Here is a 19,760-nt window from a genome sequence, read left to right as displayed (position 1 = left end):
GCTGTGGGGTCTCATCGGCATTCCCACGCCCTACAAACCGGGCCATATGCAATGCCAAAGGTGGGTCACTGAAAACCGCTTTTTCAAAAATCCTATTAAAGCTCTAAAGGTGAAGCCAGAGGGATGATGGATTCACGAACACAAAGGCAGGAGTGAGGGTCTTCACTGAGCACAGGGCCCCTCCCACCGGCTCCTGCCGCAAACTGAAGGGACACAGAGACCACCAATGATGGCACCTGACTCTCAAATAAGTAAGAGATTTTGAATCCAGTTCTGAGAAAAATCACCACTAGAGCTCACACCCTTATGAGGAAAAACCAACTACATGCACTGCGAGACAGACCATAACACTCGAAGCCTGAGGAAAAGGGCCTGCACACCGTCTGCGGAAGGTGCGGCACCCACCAGGTGGGCCCGCAGCACAGCGCCAGCAGTCTGCAAGGACAGAATCACCAACCCCAGCCGCTCACACCAGCCATCACTAGAAGAACCAAGGGAAAGGTTTTAACTCTTTAACTGTTAGACTTACTACTGAAGTACGTGCAGGTAAAGTGATATGATATCACAGATTTACTTTAAAATACTAAAATTTAAAAATTTTTAAAAAAGAAGGAAAACAAAGACACACACAAGCAGGGGAAGAAACAGAACCAAATGCTAGTAATTGCTGAAACTGTACACAGAGTGTGTATGATTGTCTCAGATTCTGGGAGTGTTGGGAAACGGAAGGTGAAATAAAAATGTTACCTTTACATGTGCTGTGAGACCGCACACGCCGGGGCTCCTGACAATGCGCCGTCCACCCTCATGCGGCCAGAGCTGTCTGTCCATCCCTAGACTTTTCCTGAACAACCCAGTCACCTTCAGAGTCATGCACAGAATGGCCTCATGCACGCTCCTCTGCACACGTGCACACGCGTGCACACACACGCGCATGAACGCCTGGGGAGGACCAGAGAAACCAGTCGATGTTTTCACTACAGGAAATGAACTCTTGAGGTCCCAGCCATGCCCTCCCTCAACATCACAACCATAAAGGGCTCTCCAGCCCCGCCTCCAGATCACGGGCAGGGGACCAGGCACTGTCACACAGTGGGGGTGGAGAAGGCCTTCAAAGGTCATCCAGTCTAACCCAAAACAGTTCACTTACTTTCCCACGATCCTAAAGCAAGCTAATGGTTAGCCTGAACAGAAAAACCGTACTTCCAAAATCACACCAAAATAAGTCACGTGGCTGCGAGGTAAATGACAACACCCACATCATGTCAACCCTGGGTCTGGGCCGCCGGAACCCTCCCGAGCCAGCCCTGCGCGCCGCAGTGGCACTGACAGCAGCAGCCGCAGGAGCGTGTTCTGGTCCCTAAACACATGCGCGGACAAGTGGCACCTGTACCTGCCATGGGCACCACGACCAAGGCCATGCTCCCCCCAGGGGCTTCCTGGAGAGCAAGAGGAGGGCAAGCTGCAGATACGGGAACCACAGTTCCCAAGTCCAGGCGCGTAATTGAGGGGGCGGGGGGGAGAGGCTGAACTGCCCTCCTGGTCACAGCGCGACACCGCGGCCACCGACAGGAGACATGGCCTCGCCGGAAACCAGCCACTCCAGAAAGAAAGAAACTGGCGCGAGACCATACCAGCACCTGACATTTGTGTTCCCATGAGATGCTTCACTTAGCAAAAATCAAAACACTGAGTAACTCTCACATTCACCCAAGACCCACAGGCAAGCTCGGAGCACACACGTGTCCACCTGCCTGCACACCTTTTACAGTGACCAGATCGACACGGTCAGTACAATTACTTGTGATGAGATCTGTTGATTCCATGCGTTTCACAGAAACAGAGGTGGGGCTCAAGTCTCGGGAGGCGGTACCAGCTGGGCAGGAGGCCTGAGTCCCGGCCCAAGTGGCCTGAGTGCCCATGCAGGCCCATCAGCTTCTGGAGGAGAGCATCAGGGCCTCTTCCCCGCCCTGGACAGAGGCTTTCGCGACAAGCAAGCACCTGCTGACCTAGGACACATCCCCGAGGGCGCAGTGCTCCCCGACCAACCTCTCACCTTTCAGCCACAGACACCTTTTCTCCATCCCGTGGCAGAAAGGCTGAACCAGGACATGGGGCGCCCAAGTTCAGGGTCTTGAAACTAAGGGGGGCTCAGGGTGAGCTCTGCTGCCACCAAGGCCCTCACCCCTGTCCATCCAGACCCAGCGGGCACACCAAAGGTGACCACTCCTGCTTCCCGGCAGGGCTCTACGCTTTCCCATCAAAGGGGAGCGCTGTGCGAGCCATCCCCCTAACCCCTGCCTACCTCCAGCCTTCGCTCTCCTGGCCTCACCCACAGAGGTGGAGTCGGCTCTCTGCCGGGCAGGATACGGGCCTCTGGTGGCTAGGGCTTCAGGATCCAAAGTACCCCAGCGTCCTCTCTCACCCCTTCCGTTCCCTCCCCAAGCCCTCAGGTCCTCTCTGGAAATCCCTTTCCTCTGAACTTCTATCAACCGTGTTTACTATTAGTGTACTTAGATACCTGTATTGCTGATATTTTATGTCTCATTTCATGAACTAATCTGTTGAACAATGAGAATCCGGGGCCTCAAAAAATACTTAACACGGCACTTAATGCTCAGCAAGTATTCAAGAAAAGAACAAACTTGATGACTGAAGGCTACATAACACAAGTCCTGGGTGCTGGTCCTCTTGAACCCTCTTACTTCTTTGTGCTTTGCAACAAAGTTAGACTGATACATGGTCGTTTTCTACCCACGCTTCCACAAAGTTGCAGTGAGAGACTCATTTGCTTACAAGTGAACGATGGGGGCAGAGCGTGCAAGAAAGACAAAACTTGTAAATAATTATTTTACTGGTAATTGCCTTCACCTTCTGTCCTCCCCGTGACATCCTTTAAACATAAAGACTCTTTCAAACATCAGTATCAGATTTCGCAAACGTACAGTATTTTAACAGAAACTATCCAGATCTTGTGCTTCTGATCCGAGCCATTCTCTTCACCAAACCAGTCCCCCCGAGAGCAGGCTCGGCAACCCTGGCCGCCGGGCCCACCCGTGAGCACAGTTCTAAGGGACGGTGCTCACTAGCACACACGTCACCGTGGCCACTTCTGTTGTGCACCAACAGAGACTTCACAGCCAGCAAAGCCAACTGGCCCAGACGGAAGAGCATGCCGGGCCTGCTCAGGGCTGCCTTCCTCAACAAGGTTCCGTGAGAGAATCAGACACCACTGTTTGTAATGAGCTAACTTCTCCCTATGCTTCCAGACCATGCCATCCAGGCAGCACCCTAACCAAGAAAACCATCACTCAGGTCATTCGGCTTAGATGAGAAGAGCACTGCAGGAGCTCTGTCCAGATAAGGCACGGGAAAACACCTATCCTTTCAAGTTTAAAGCCACGTTATTAAAATGTATACATGCACGTATATAATGATTTTATTGGAAAGGTAAGTCTACCATCTTGATCACAGTGATTTAGTCCCAATTTTTGATACCAATTTCAAATCACGACACTTAAGCTTGACCACCATAATGACCTCCCTAGAAAATCACAAAAATGTAGAGCTTAAGAAGATATCAAACTAAGTTTATGTGTTATTAGGTCACAGATAAAGCAGGATGAAAATAACAGTAACAGGATTATAAAGCCTGGTTAAGTTGCATATTTTCTCAGGCTTTAAGACACTGGTGTATACAAAGATCCTGAATATTAACAGGCCAAGCAAAATGCATCTAAATTTATCCATAAGCCTGAGTTATAAGCCTAAAAGTATGCAGAAACAGTCGGAGCTTAGAAGTGGCTAGAAGCTCGGAGAGGCTCAACCAACCCACCGCTGAGTCACTTTTCTGAGGACTACGCCCCGCTGAGCCTCCACGTGCACAGCGCCCCCGGGCTCCCCACCACGCACAGGGCAGGGGCCACGCACGCCACAGCCTCTGATCTGTGGCCACCCCACTATGGTTAGGAATCCCTTGTGCGACAAGCACAACTTGGAAAAGCAGAACACAGGAGAGGAGATGCAGTCAGGAGACACAGGAGGACGGAGGAAGCATCCTCAGGCCCTGTTTTGGTTTTTTTCCTTTCGTGCATGTCTTCTGGGAAGGGGAGTGGGTGGGGAAGGATTGTGTAAAGTTGCAAGTCCGTTCGGAACCCGATCATCGTGAAGGGCGTGCACGGCACCCAGGAGGGGCAAGGCATCGGTGTAGCCCCAGCCAAGCCCAGGCCCAGGTGGGGTGGCGGTGCTCACTCAACAGCATCACTGAGAGCCCTGTTGCTCCCTGACAATGACCAACCCCCAGAGAGAGACTCAACGCGTGGGCTCATCCGTGCCCACCAGTGTCCTTAAAACAGCTGGCCCCAAAACGGGCAAAGGCAGGACATGTCTGGAAAGGCTTTCTGACTGGTTACAGGAAGGTGGGGCAGCTCCCACACCTGCCCCACACTAGCCATGAGGCAGTTCAAGGAGCGCCTGCAGTCGGCGGGGCACATAGGAAGACTACCAGTTTCTAAGTGAAACGAAAAATTTATAGGATTAAAAAAAAAAAAACAGATCAAATGTCAACAGTGAACGGGGCTCTCGATATGACTTGAAAACTGAACGTGGGGTTAGGAGGCCGCCAGACCGGACAGGCACAGCCTGGACGCGCTGACCAAGTGCTCCAGACGCTCGGCCTCTGAGCAGGGCAGGCTGCTCCACCACTGTTGGCCCAGGTGTACGTGCGGTGTGCGCACTCACGCCTAAGGAAGTGGGACCCAAGGTGGAGGGCAAACGAGTTGTCGTTTGTTCCACTCACATTGTAATTGTTTTCAATAACTGCCCAAGAAGTATTCATCAAAAAACAAAAAATTTAGAAAGAAATGACCTGCTACAGACACTTGCCATTTCACAGTTTCCTCATCACGCAAAAACATACACCTTCATCTTTATTCACCAAACACTCTTTTTTCTGCATCTCCAAACTACTCAATTCAAGTCCAAATATAAATGGGTGTATAAAAAACTCCTCCTTTCTACCAAGAAATTCACTATGAAGAGATGTTATTTCTGGCACCCCAGGTGCAGAACGCCAATGCGGTTTTAGCTCCTCTGCTCCCAGGTTGCTCGAGTGCCACGACCTCCAGGGCCGGGCCACGGGCTACTCCAGGGCCCTCGTGGCCACACCTGCGTCCTCGGGGGCCCCAGAGGGAGGTGCTCTGGGTGGTGGAGAGTCAGCATGTGTGCTGGAAGCCAAAGCCGTCTCTGCTGAAAGGCAACGACCCGGTGCACACGGGCTCACTAGCAGGCAATCCAGAGAAGATGACCACGGCCGTGAACAGGGCACTGAACCGATGCTGCAGGTGCCGCCCAGTGTGCTTTCCAGGGAGGAGCACAGAACCTGGGAAACACGCCCGCCAGTCTCCACGCCAAGTGACCAACACGAGGCCTGGTGTCTAAAGGAGGAGAGAGGCTGTGAGGTTCTGGCCCAAAACGTCCCCCTAGTGACAAATGCCCGCAGCTCCCCTGCGCGGGCTCCAGAGGAGAGCTCGGCACAGACATGCCAGGCCCAGCACTGACGGGTCCCAGGGCCCAGCTCCGAACAGAGGGCAAGTCATCAACCTAAAAAGCAGGCACTGCAGGAAGAAACCCGCCAAGAAACTGCCAACACGCCTGGGCGTGCGGCCTGAAGGAGCAGCGTCTCTTGCGCTGCACGACCCACAACCCTAAGCCATCAACAAAAAGCCACACGGGACAAGCGTTCGGCCTATAAACCAAGTGAGAGGACTCCATGGGGTGACCCGCTTCCAACTCTAATAGAAAGATGGACTTAATCCTGCGCCGAGGCCCATCGGGGACACTCAGCACAGAGCCCCGGCTTCCAAGAGATGGCTGACGCCCGCCCACAGCCCCTCCGCCCCCGGTCCTGTCCGTCTAATCTCCACAGCTCCTCTGCACTGGCAGCTGGTTCCATGTGAAGCAGCCTCAGGATGTATCCAGAGAAGCCTTTCCGGCAAAGGGGAAACCGCACCTGAACCCAGATCCGCTACCCTCAACTGCCGAGCGCCCAAACCGCGGACTCGCTCCAATGTGGCCAGCAGGACTCGAGTTTGAAACTGCACACAGTGAAGGGCCCGAAGCACGGCCCCCACGGTCTGCTTGCACACGAGGGTCCGAGGGGCCCTCCAGACAACCTCGGCCCCTGTCCCAACCAGACTGAACCCTGCCCACAGGCTCATCAGGACACACGGTCCACAGAACCAGACCTTCAGAACTCTCATGGCAAGAAACGAATGGCCTTCAGCTAGTCAAGTTCAGCCTGGAGGATATTTGTCAGTATACATGTATGTACGTACACACACACCCCATATTTACTCACTTTATCATCCAGTGTTTAGTGAACATTTTTCAGCCCCACAAATGGATGTGACAGGGTCGGGGGAGAAGACTGGGCTCAGGGCATACTGTCGGCCGGCCTGGGTCATTCACTTGGTGACCACAATGCAGCCACGCAAGCTCTCTGGGCCGTGGCCTCCCAGCGGTGCTCATACCGTGTCTGTTCTCTTCCCCCAGACAACTCGAGACCTTTCAAGTCCAAGTGCTGTGCAGCAGTACTGTGGAGGACCAGGAAGGCAGCAGTAGGCAGAGGTCCCCTGCTCTGACCCACCTCCTCCGGCCCCTGGATCCCAGCAAGCTGGCCCAAATGCTTCAGACAGTGCCCAGTGCAGAGGAGGCCCAGGCAAAGCTGAAAGCAATCTGTTACTTCAGCCTCTGCACACCAGGGCTCTCAAAGGCTAGAAATCAACAGTTTGTCCCTGCCTTACAGCCTAACGAAGAAATAAAAAGCGCAGTCTTTAAAACATAAGTCCAGGGCTTCCCTGGTGCCACAGTGGTTAAGAATCCGCCTGCCGGGGCTTCCCTGGTGGCGCAGTGGTTGAGAGTCTGCCTGCCAATGCGGGGCACACGGGTTCGAGCCCTGGTCTGGGAGGATCCCACATGCCGCGGAGCGACTGGGCCCGTGGGCCACAACTACTGAGCCTGCGCGTCTGGAGCCTGTGCTCCGCAGCGGGAGGGGCCGCGACAGTGAGAGGCCCGCGCACCGCGATGAAGAGTGGTCCCTGCTCGCCACAACTGGAGAAAGCCCTTGCGCGGAAACGAGGACCCAACACGGCCAAAAATAAATAAATAAATAAATAAAATTTAAAAAGAACTAATTTAAAAAAAAAAAGAATCCGCCTGCCAATGCAGGGAACACGGGTTCGAGCCCTGGTCCGGGAAGATCCCACATGCCGCGGAGCAACTAAGCCCGTGAGCCACAACTACTGAGCTTGCGCTCTACAGTCCGCGAGCCACAACTACTGAGCCCGCCACAACTACTGAAGCCTGTGCGCCTAGAGCCCGTGCTCCGCACAAGAGAAGCCACCGCAATGAGAAGTCCGCGCTCCACAATGAAGAGTAGCCCCTGCTCGCCGCAACTAGAGAAAGCCCGCACGCAGCAACAAAGACCAAAAATTTAAAAAATAAAAATAAATTTATTTAAAAAAAAAAATCACACACAAGGCCATGTATTTATTCAACTATGCCCTGTCAAATAACTGTTTCTTGTCCGGATTTTCACCTTTCATACCACTGTCAGTTATTTTAAAACAGTTAACAAAAATTACTAAAACACATTCGATGGACACACTAACTCAGGCCTGACTCTGACCCCCGTCCCCCTGCACCACAGTCCAGGCTCCGGGCTCAGGCGTTGGGGGACAGGAAGAGGGGTGAGGCAGGGTCTGTCTTTTTTTAAACAACTATAATGTGAGCAGCATGTTTTTCTTGCAAAAGTTTAGATAATACTGATACACTAAAAGAAAAACTAAAAGAAAGTTTAAAAAAAACTAAAAACAAAAGAAAACTAAAGACAAGCCCCCACCATCGGGTCTCCAGCCAAACACTGAATCAATACTCCCCCGCCTCCGTTTAAGATTACAAGTGTTACCCATGAGCAAACTTCCCCTAACTTAACATAGAAACCCACGATTGACTCCCCAAACCTGCTGTGCTCGGTCCCACAATAATTTATAAAACTGCAGGACCTGTAATCACAGCCTGTCTTCCCCTACTGCTCTGTTTAGGAGCAGAAAAGCGGGAAGTCACAGACGGCGCTCACCTCCTGCCTTGCAGAGCAGAGGTGCAACAGTCAATCCAGAACGACCACCTCAGGAAATGCTCCCTCCCAGGGAAGGGGGCACGCGGGCCGCACAAGCCCAGCCCTCCCTCCTGGGACCACCCCCGTTCTGGTTCTCTTCTCTTTGGGCAGCTGCTAAATGGACGGGCCAGCAGCCTCTGCCCCCTGGAAATGCATATCTATGACCTAAGGCAAAAAAGACGCCATGGTGCTCAGGTCCGAGACAGGCTGAGGACCAAGGTCTCCGGGAATGGGAGCGGGGAGCAGCCACAGAGGAAAGGATTAGTCTGCGGACGAAAGGTTCAACAGAACAGAAATCTGCCAGCAGTGAGCCCTCCCCTTACTGCTTCCTGAGGGACCACGGATGTCACCACCTCTGCTGGAACAGCGGGGACGAGATGGCACTGCATCGGCCCTTTCTGAGAGCCGCTTTCTGCCTGATTCCAAACCTTCGCGTCCCGCTCTGTGGACACCTGCTGATGACTGTGTGTCTGCAGTGACAGAGTCGCCACGGAACACGGTGCATCAGAAGCAGCACAGCCCAGGTGCAGCGGGTGGACAGCCCCATGGACGAGGGTCAAGGACCCGACACGAAGTGAGCACGTGCGTGGACCGCACTGACCCTGGAGAGCTGCCTCCACCCTCCTCCTGCCCGCCCTCCCCGCTCGGCGGCCACGGGGAAAGGGGGCCGTGGTCAGACCCGCCAGCGCCCTGCAGGATCTCCGCTCCCGTGGAGGGAAGTGCTCCACCGGAAAGAATCTAAAGCACCCTCCTCTGTCCTGAGTCCTGAACTCCCCCTCCGGAAAGAGAGTATTCTCTAAGCTGAGGCCTGTCCCACACCCTCAGACCCTGGGACGGGGGAGCTTACAGAGGGACCGGCCCCACGGCTGGACCCGTTTGCAAATCTAGCTCTGAGCCAAACACAAAGCCTGTCGGCAAGGGTCAGGGAGTCACCAGGCACAGCCTTGCAGGCTGCAGGGCTGCCGGTGCACGCAGGACAGAAGGCCAAGCACACCTCAGGAAGCAGGCGAGTCCTGCCTGCAAACATCTTCCCCTCATGTGCAGGAGGCCACCTGCTCTGAAGTTGTTCTGAGCCAGTGAGGCTAAGGTGTGAGGCTCGGCTCTGTATCGAAATCGAGCTGAGATCCAGAACACAACACCTATCTACACACACACACACGTCAATTATGTCTCAATCACACTGGGGGGGAAATAAAACATAAAATTTTTAAAAATTAGAAAGGGACAGGGAACGATTTTTTTCCTCCCTTTTACCTCAATCAGGTGGCCTTCTGATCTTACTACATTTTACAGTAAGCCACATTTAATATCAAGAGAATTCAATCCTAACGACAGCCCCATGGTGGTCAGAAGCAGGGAAGGTCAGTGAGGAGTTGGTTGGCATATATGCGAGTGCCTGTGTGTGAGCACACATGTGAGCACATATACATGAGTGCACAGCAAGAGGTAGCTTTTCACGGCAGAGTCTGTAAGAGAGAAGAGAGCTTCCAGGCCGTAAAAAGGAAACTCGGGACTTGTCTGCCCATCAGTCTTCACAAAACGAGCAAAGAGTCCCGTGTTCACGTCCTCCAGCACCATGGAAGCATGTGACGTGGGAATTACCGTGGCCGGAGCCATCCACATGGTGAGGACCCCCCTTCCCAGGAAGTCGGGCTGGTTTCCAGCAAGAGATGAACCAAGTAAGGGAAGGCAACAGCACCCAAAGCCACCCCCAATTCTGCCTGCAGAAATGCAGTTAACCCCCAGCTATTAAGCAACAAACAAAACAGATGTTTTATGCTATCTATAAACTTTTATCTCTTCATTATTTTTTAATCAGACCACTGAGTTGAGAAAACACCAACTAAATGCTTTGTAGACAGCCCTGAAGCTAACATCGTATAAACAAAACCTTTCTATCATCCTTCTGCTGTAGCTTTTTTGAAAACAGGTTCCGAGAGAAGCTTCTAAGAAATTCCAGTTCTCCATGGCCGAGACCCAGAACGCCTGAGTAGATGGCACCATTACAGACACAAGGACCAAGAACTTTCCCAGCGACCACGGCAGCTACGGCAACGCAGGTGGCACTCGCACTGCAAGGTCTCAGCCTTCGGAACCCAGCAGAGCCATCCCCGCCGGCCGGGAGATGGAGAAGTCCCCACCCACGGCAGGGAAGCTCGGAAGGGCCCGCGTGTCCTGGGCTGGCTGAGGACCGCCCTCCGTGGCGAGAAAGGAGGCAGAGCGACCAGTCCCGACAAGAAAACAAAACCAAAGGACCGGGGCTTCACTCCTCAGCAATTACATTCGCTTTAGGTACAGCCTACCAACCACAGCCTGGAAAGACCACCCCCTGCGGCGGTGGCGCTGCCCACCCGTGTCACAGGAAGCCCTCCTCCAGGCCATCACGCATGGGGACACCGGTCCACTTAACAGGCAGCTGTCGTATCCCCCGAGCTACCACCTGGGCCCCAAACCTGCATCGACAAACCATGGAGGGTAAATTTTAATACTTAACCAATCCTTGGGAGATTGGGATTCACATAGAGACACTCATACGTATAAAATAGATAAGTAATTTAAAAAATTATAAAAAATACTTAACCAATCTTATTTAAGGAGAGAAGTCACTCTAAGCTCTCAATCGACTTTAAAAACTTAAGGAACACAGTCGTATTTGTCAGCAAAAGCAGCAAAGAGGCTGCCGGGGTCTCTCCTATTTCTCGGATTATAGTTGTTGAAGTAAAGCCCTTACTGATTGGAAAACATAATGTGGGACTTTATTTTTTTTTATAAATTTATTTATTTAGTTTTGGCTGTGTTGGGTCTTTGTTGCGGTGCGCGGGCTTCTCATTGTGGTGGCTTCTCTTGTTGTGGAGCATGGGCTCTAGGAGCGCAGGCTTCAGTAGTTGTGGTGCACGGGCTCAGTAGTTGTAGCTCACGGGCTCTACAGCGCAGGCTCAGTAGTTGTGGCGCACGGGTGTAGTTGCTCCGCGGCATGTGGGATCTTCCCGGACCAGGGCTTGAACCTATGTCCCCTGCATTGGCAGGCGGATTCTTAACCACTGCACCACCAGGGAAGCCCTAGAAAGTCACATTTTTTAAAACTTTATTCAACTGTAGTTGATCTACAACGTTGTGTTAATGTCTGCTGTACAGCAAAGCAGTGCGTCGCATTGTTAACAGTGTGACGAGCAGGACAGTCCACGGAGCCTGTCCGCCTCGTCACAGCCGCACAGCCGGTTCCCCAGATGCAGCGTGCCAGGCAGCCACCCCACCCCCCACCCCAGGAAGGCCTGGCCAAGAGGCCACAGCCACACACAGCCACTCTGGACGTGCGCAGCCCGGCCTCTCTTCTGGGCTGTGACAGCACAGCACAGCTCCCGGGCAGGGCGAGGCTCTCTGAGACCATGGTCTAGTCTAGATGGCCCCCCCAGAAGGAGGGCTGCAATTCGGGGAGGGGGGCTCAGAGCTGCTGACACTGTAATCCCAAAAGGTACCTGCCAAGGAACAGTATTTCTGAAAGAACTTCAGGACACAAATAATAGTGATAAAACTGCAAGTCGTGACCTGAAACAGTTTACCTCTTACCTCTGGTGGGTGGAGAAAGCAGATCCTTTCCCAAGTGACAAAACGTTCATTTAAGAAAATAATAGTCTTGACAGCATAGATGACATCAAGCAAAACAAACGCTTCAGACGTTCTCACATGATGCAATGAACACTTCGTAAAATGGAACCCTGGAGACGCTTCCACCCTGACGGGACTGCAGGCATTCCTCACCCAGGCGGGCGCGGGGCCAGCCAGCACCCCGACTGGACACGATGAGCAGGCACTTCTCCTCTGTGGTCATCTGCCTCCCAAACCACAACCCCGTCTAAGGAGAAAACATCAGAGAAACCCACATGGAGGACATTCTCTAAGAAACACCGCACTGGTGGTCCTCGAAAGTGCCCAGGTCACAGAAGACCAGAAGAGACTGAGGTGACAGGACCACCGAACGCGATGGCGTGTGCCGGGCAGGGCCCTGGGACTGAGGGGGCGTCTGGCAAGGAGTGAGGCTGAACAGTCTGAGTGCGCCTTAATACAGCGCACCAGGGCCAGTTCCGGGAGGACAGACCGCCAGCGCCGACCCGACAACGCAAACAGGCCCGTCGACGGCCCTGTGTGCAGGGCCGCCGAGCAGCCCGGAGCCCGCGCCTCTGAACCATCAAACTCCTGGAGCAGAAAACTGCCCAGGGCTGCTTTCTTCTGAATACCACGTCAGAGAAGAGGAACACCGGAAACAGATGCTAAGCAATTCCATTGCAGAAGAAAGGAAACCGCCTTGAGTGAGCCCGTGTCGAATCCCTGCCGGGGACCCTCCCCGTCGCCCTCACCCATGTGACCCGGGCACCTTCCTGTCCACGGAGTCCTTCCCTTGTCCCCAACTCACAAAGTTTAAAGCCAAGGAACCCACAAAATGCTCCCATAGCAACTGTGAAGACCCGAGAGGCAGTGGTGCCCAAGCTCCAGTCAGGCAGAGGCACCCGAGGCCGGACCCCCACCCCGCTCCACACCCCCGTCCAGCCCTTCCGGTGCCCGCTCCGCTCGAGCCGGCATCACGGGGAAGGAGTGAAAGTATACCTTAATCCACACGGCTCTGCAAAAACTAACATCTGTTCTTGGTGACGCCTAACTGTGCCAACTGAATGAGAAAAGGGACGTCCCCAAAGGTCCGAAGCAGCCCCAGCAGAGCCGTGGGGACTGGAGGCCCAGTGCGCACTGCTCTGCGGCCACCCACGCCACCCGGCACGGCAGCCCAGGGGAGGTCCCGACAAACCTGCAGTCTCCAGGCCTCGGGGCGGAGCTCTCAGGCCTCTGCTCCTAGCTGCCTGCGAGTGCTGCGTTCACTAGTTTTGCTGTGTTCTGGCTCACCTGGTCTCACCCTTCACACTCCCCAAAACTGAAGGAAGTCAGCTTTACAGGAGCTTTACAGGAGGCAGAGAGGTGCTTGATAAAGAGTACAAACCCATTTCAAGTTGAAGCAAACAGCAACCAGTACCTGGGGGTTCCAAGCTGCTTAAGCCTCACCACTAATGTCTAGAAATTAAACCACACTTCTTGGATTCTTCTGCGGAGGCTTCAGTCTAAAGCACATCGTTACTGGTTCTTCAGACCATTTAAAAACCCAAAAATTGCTAGTAAAAAAAGGAACACGAAGTCCATGTGAGCTATGCTTACTACGAGGTTTAAATACGTAATAATGTACAGATTAGAACATAAGGCACCTTACTTCCCAGAACAGGAACGTGACCCAGACGACCACCCATCACCCATTCAAAGAACCTACTGCTTACAGTGGAGAAGTCACGTTTACGGATGTTCTTTTAATTTTTTACCTTATAAAAAGCAAACCTGCCCGCTGAAGACTACTGCATTACGCTAGGGCGCTTCTGGTGGTTGGTGGTCTGCTCTGTGTATCTCCCCTCCTCCTGCCCACCCTTCTCCCAGTGCGCACACACCCGCACCCATGGGGGACCCCCGGCCTCCGCTGCCTGCTGGGCATCCCAGTCACCCTCCTCCCGGCACCTCAAGTCCCTCGTGCCCAAACACAGCGCCTCCCATCAGCCCCTTCTCTCTGTGTCCCCCGTCTCTGCAGCGACACTGCCATCCCTCCAGGTACCGAGTTGAGGGTCTGGTTCCCCACTTCCCAAGCCCCACAGCAGCCTCGGAGATGGGTCCGTGCCCGCTCGCTGGGCTTCCTCCCCGCCCCCCTTCCAAGACACCCCTTGGTCTGGCGACCCAACCTCACCTGCACCCCAACCTTTAGACACACGGGACTCGCAGCTCCAGACTCACTGATTCCTTCACCCGAAAGCCCTTTTTTAAACACCACGGCCATTCATTCTAATTATACTTATTACTCAAAGCCCACCCAAAGCTACCTCCTCAGTAGAGCCGTGGGCAAGCTCGATCCACAAGAGAAACAGTCTCCCCGTTCCCACACACCTCCTTCTCACAGGTGCTTCTAGGGGGTCTCTCTGTAAGTCTGACATCTTTCTGCGAGACTCAAATGCCTTGAGAGTCACTCGTGCTCACAGGTGACGTCACAGCCTCATGAAGAGCACCCGCTGGAGCTGCCGGAGTCCCACGCACACACGAGACTCCACCTTCCTTCTGCAGGCAAAGTGAGAACGCCCACCCCAGGGGGCCTGTACGCATTAAAAGGGGGAGCGGCTGGCCCAGGGCTGATGGGCAGGAGGCAGCCCAGCTAGGCCATTACTCTTCGTGCTGGAAATCCAGCTGAGTGTTGCATGGCATCTTGCACATACAGGTGCTAAATATTTACTAAATAAAAGGAAATACGTCAGACAGTGAGAACTACCATTCTGATCTGCATGAGTTTGAAGTTTATGCCAAAAAAGAATCACCAAGAAAGTTATGGCACAGACTGATTTAATTCTGAGGGCCCAAAATAAGGCAAGCTCCAACCACAGTGTGTCAAAAGTGGCAGTGGGTCCTGACACACAGCTGTGGTCACACAGATCCAGCAAAGCCACAGCCCACAGAGCAGGAGCCAGTCCAGAGCAGAAAGCGCTGGGCAGGGCCCGCGCGGGGTGAGGCGCTCCTGGCCCAGCTGTCCCCAGCACAGGCACGCTCTCAGACTACGATCCAACCGGCTTCCGCATCCCTGGACACAAAGGGCCTCGACTCCACCAAGCTTGCCGTACTCCTCTCGCTAATCAGGAGACCCCTCCTGATACAAAAATATCTCTGACAGACAGTTAAGAGTATTTTCCCCTCATCTCAATAAAACCTGAAAAAGATCACTTTCATATACAGGAATCATGTTTTATGATAAAGAACTTCATTAAAGATGCTTACCGGGTTGTACATCAGAGTTTCATAGTAAACGGCCTGCGGAGTTACATCCAGGAGGTTACTGAGTTATTGGGAAAAGGCCCAGCGTCCTCATTTCCAATTAAAGCAGATCGGCCCCAGCATTATTAGAACGTCAGTCTCAAGGTCCCTTCACAGTCAATTCAGAGACAGCAATTTTTTAGAAGACTAATAAAAGTTGAGTATACAGAACTCCATAACTTTAAAAAGTTCTCCAAACCAGCAAATGTGTAACGATACATTTCGAGTCATTGCAATCCAGATCATCTTAAAAGGTCTGCAAAATTTGGAAAAACAAAGACAGATTTTTAGATCAAGTGACCAGGCTGAACTACAGAAGACAAAACCAAAGTGACCCAAGAGGAAGCTACATGGTTCAAATGATCCAAGAGAATCAGGGTCTAAAACTATGAGATGCACCGTCAGTTTGGAGGCAGCGTCTCAGCCGGAAGAATTACGCAAGGAAACTGGATGAGGCCCAGGGAAGGGCTGTGTGCTGCCAGAGGAGTGGGCTGGACCTCGCCCAGCAACCTGTCCTGGGGGCAGAGTCCACACCCCCAAGAGCGGCTGGCACACAGGAAGCCCGGCCGCACAGCACTGCCTTCTGCTGCCGGTCTGCACCCAAAGAGGAAATCAAAGGAAGGGGAACCAGCTTAGGGCACCGACACACAGCTGAGGATGTGTGCTGAGTCTGTGAGCATGCGCCAGAAGACATGCACAGACCTACTTTAAAGGGGGGGGGCCGATGTTCACATTTCTGTGAGAACTACAGGAGGGGTGCTTACTACCAAGGGTCCACCAAATCAGGAGCCCTCTGAAAATGCACACGAACTCGTGAGCTCACACGCTAGGGAGAGGTCATGGACACCATCGGATTCTCCTACGGCTGTGGAATTTGGAGAGACCGATAAGCATGTAGGCTGACTTGATTTGTTCAACTACGATTTCTCATACAGGTTGAAGAGCTTAGTACAGCTGTTTACAAAATGTGGTCCAAGGACCCTTAGGAATTCCTGCAGCCCTTTTGAAACTTTTTTCATAGCAGCACTGCCTTTTCAGCTGGGGTGATATTTGCACTCATGATGCAAAGGTGATGGTCCAATTTGCTTAAGAACCTCCATGATGAAGCATTAATTAATGAATTATTAATTTCATTAAATACCAAGCCTTTCCGTACTGTCTTTTTCATATTCTATGTAACAAAATGTGAAATGTACACGAAGCATTTCTGCTGTGTACCAAATAACAGCTGTCTCCAGCAAAAGCATTTTTATATGGAAGAATGACTGATATACAAACTCTACAAACGAGGGTATTTGGCAGACTGTTTCTAGAAAATGAACAAAATGAGACTGCCACTTCAAGGAAAACACCTGACCTAATTGACTGATTTTTGGCCACGATGTGCAGCATGCGGAATCTCAGTTCCCCAACCAGGGATCGAACCCAGGCCCTCAGCACTGGAAGCTCAGAGTCCTAACCACTGGACCGCCAGGGAAGTCCCAGCACCTGACCTGTTTTATTGCCAACGCTAAAATTCAAGCATTTGGTCGAACATTAGAATTTTGGAAAATGCCATGAGCAGATAGCTTTTGACGGCTTAAAGGCTCTTCTGATGAGACTGGTGGTAACAGAAACAAAAGTAGCAAAACAAAATACATCAGCATCTGGAAGACGGAAATAACTGAGCAAACCACAGTTGACCAACTGCCAATGCACAATGCTGCAAAATCCAACACAGGTAAAAGGTCCAGTTACAGGGCAAGAAAGACCAGTGGGTCGAATACAGCTGAGAAGAAACACCTGTGACCCAATGGAGGACGCACGCTGCCAGTGACCATCACCACATGACCATTTGCTGGGTTTCAGTGTCGTATCAAATAAAACCTCCAAAATTATATCAGAAAGCTATTAAAGGGAATTCCCTGGCCGTCCAGTGGTTAGGACCCAGTGTTTTCACTGCCGGCGCCTGGGTTCAACCCCTGGTCGGGGAACTAAGGTCCCGCAAGCTGCGCAGTGAGGCCAAAAAAAAAACAACAACAACAACAACAAAAAACAAAAGCTATTCAAATAATCTTCCCTATTCCAACTACATTTTTGGGGGGGGCGGGTATACTTTAACCAAAGCAACATATGACAGTTTTTCATTTTGGAAAGTACAGTGATTTAGAGTAACATGCAATGGGTTTACTACTCCTACTTTTAAATGAAATTAGAAAATAAGCATTTTATTCACAGATGCCCCTGTACAGACAGAAGTTTTCTGGGCCCCTCCGTGTTTACAACATGAGGAGCTCCTGAGATGACAGGGCCCAGGAACACGGGCGTGCAGGAGAGACAGCTACTCCAGGCCCCCGCTCCATCACAGACCCCGTGCCAAGACCTCACCCACGACAAGACCCTTTAATCCGTGTGCCCCACTCCCTGGATCCCACCATGATCACCATCAACTAGATGAGAAGAGAGAAAAGATGAACATATACAAAATCTGAGCGTTTCTCTCAAAGAAGCACTGGCTTTCTGTCTGCCTCCCTGGTGGCAGCCGACGCCCAGGGCCGCGTGGTTCCACGTCAGGAGCCCAGAGGAGACTGGAGCAGGGTGGCGGGCCCGGCCCGCCTGGTGGGCCTGTCTGTCCATTCCGCTCCACTTGAGACTTGTGGAGGCCAGCAGAGAGTGCCCGCCGGCTGCGGGACGCAGACACCGACACGAGGGGCCCATGCGCCCCGGGTTGGGGCATGACTGGGACTTTGTCCTTTTTGCTCGGCAAGAATAAGATGCACTATTCCAGATTTTACAGCAATCTTTTGTAGACCCTGACCCAGTACTATCCTCTGAATGTCAAGATGAAAAGGATCCAAAATCATGTCATTTACAGATGGGGAAATGAAGGCCTAGCGGTGAGGCTGCAGCACAGGGGTGAACGGACCGGGTCCAGGTCCAAGCAGCCCCCAAGCTGGCTACCAGAACCTCCGGGCAGGGCTCTGCTTCAGAACGTGGCTCAGGGCCCTGAGCGTCAATCCTACTGCTGAGTCCAGGGGCAGAGCTCACTCTCAAAAATGCAGTGTGTGGGTTGCATTTGGAGAATTTGGCGGCATTCTGAAATAGCTACAGACCTCATGACACTCTACGTGTTCTAAGCCCAGGTTAAGAATTACTGGTCTTGTCTCTGAAAGGAAAATTAAGTGGTGTGGGCAAAGGCACATTGGCTGGACAGGCACAGACTTCCCAAGGAGCCCAGCGAGGGCCTTGCACCGCCTCTGGACTGGGGTGCGCACCCTCGGACCCCAGGAGACCACAGCCCGAGGCCATCCTTCTCCCTGTCGCCCATCACCAACTCCGCAGTGTGTCACCGCTGTGGGGATGGTTTCCACGCGAAGTGTTTCAGGTGTTCCCTGAACAGAAGGCTGCATCGTCCTGGAGCAACGTCCTGCACAGTCCAGGGCTCTCGGAACTGGGGGACAACACGGCACAAGCATCCGGGCGGCAACACCCCCTCTTCCAGGCAATTCACAGAGAGGTCAGAGGTCAGCAGCTGGCTTTGTTTACTGTCTACTTCCCATCAGAGAAGACCAGAGAGACAATTAAAAGTGATCCAAGATGCCCTTCAGTAGGTGAATGGATAAATAAACTGTGGGACATCCAGACGATGGACTATTATTCAGCACTAAAAAAAAAAAGAGAAATGAGCTATCAAGCCATGAAAAGACACGGAGGCACCTTAAATGCACATTGCTACGTGAAAGGAGCCCATCTGAACAGGCGGTACAAGCCCAACCACATGATATTCTGGAAAAGGCAGCACTGTGGAGACAGTGAAGAGACGGAAGGGTGAACAGGCGGAGGGAGCGGCTTTCAGGGCAGTGAGACGAGCCTGTGCGAGGCTGTGAGGCTGGAGACGCATCATCACACGCTCGTCCAAACCCACGGGACCGACAGCACAGAGAGGGAAGCAGAATGCAGACCGTGGACTCTGGGCGACACCATGTCTGGGCAGGTTCACTGCTTTCAACAGACCAACCACTCCGCCGGGTTGGGTGGGTGGGGGTGGAGTGTATATGGGAAATCTCTGTACCCTGCTGCTTGATTCTGCTGTGAGCCTAAACCTGCTCTAAAAAATAAAGTCTGCTTAATAAAAAAGGTGACCGAACTGCCACAAGCTCACCATGCTGGGCCGGGAGGCCCCCAGGAACAGAGCACCTGGTTTACGTGACAAGGGCAGCCACGCCAGGCTGGGCCGCCAACCCCCAGCCCAGTCTCCCACCTCCTGAAGCCCCTCCCACCTCACCTGCTCCCCACCCAGCCCCCAGGCTCCGCTCAACGGGACGCCCTGCTGTGTGAGGGCGGACAGTGTGCAAGGGGACAAGGCCCCTCCTCCGGAAAACGTGAAAATCGTAATTTCATCAGGCACATTATATACACTGCTCTCTAGACTATGTAGTCACTAAAAGTCACATTTTGAAGTTTCACATCATCGGAAGTTAATGCTAGGTTTTAAAGTGCAGAACACGAAAGTTTATACACAGTCTGATCCCTGTTTTGTGAAAAGTATGTAACATATTCACAATTTTTAATTTGTATGTTTATCTTTGAGGGATAGGATTACACGTGATTTTTATTTTATTCTTTATATTTAACTTTATTTACCGGTAAGTGTTATTATCTAAATTGTGTCCCCCCCCCTCAAAAAGGTTATTTTGGGATCATAACCCCCGAGTACCTCAGAACG

At 52.5% G+C, this 19,760-nt stretch overlaps 1 protein-coding gene across 11 annotated transcripts in view; it reads right to left on the bottom strand.

Moving 5' to 3' along the window:
* The window catches only part of ANKRD11 (ankyrin repeat domain containing 11), a 166,471-nt gene that overhangs the window by 68,928 nt on the left and 77,783 nt on the right, over window positions 1-19,760 (bottom strand). For 2 of the 11 annotated variants that reach the window (XM_057534971.1, XM_057534967.1), the window contains exons 3-5: window positions 17,479-18,698; window positions 15,020-15,311; window positions 11,744-12,029 (exon numbers count right to left, since the gene is read on the bottom strand). The exons of 5 other annotated variants lie outside the window; for them this stretch is intronic. The gene's annotated coding sequence lies outside the window, so the exon portion shown is untranslated. The remainder of the gene's footprint in view (window positions 1-11,743; window positions 12,030-15,019; window positions 15,312-17,478; window positions 18,699-19,760) is intronic. 4 more of the 11 variants (XM_057534972.1, XM_057534969.1, XM_057534973.1 and 1 more) reach the window with 3 other exon arrangements.

Source organism: Balaenoptera acutorostrata, chromosome 19, assembly GCF_949987535.1.
Source record: "Balaenoptera acutorostrata chromosome 19, mBalAcu1.1, whole genome shotgun sequence".
NCBI lineage: Eukaryota > Metazoa > Chordata > Mammalia > Artiodactyla > Balaenopteridae > Balaenoptera > Balaenoptera acutorostrata.
This window is presented reverse-complemented; position numbering and strand designations above follow the sequence as displayed.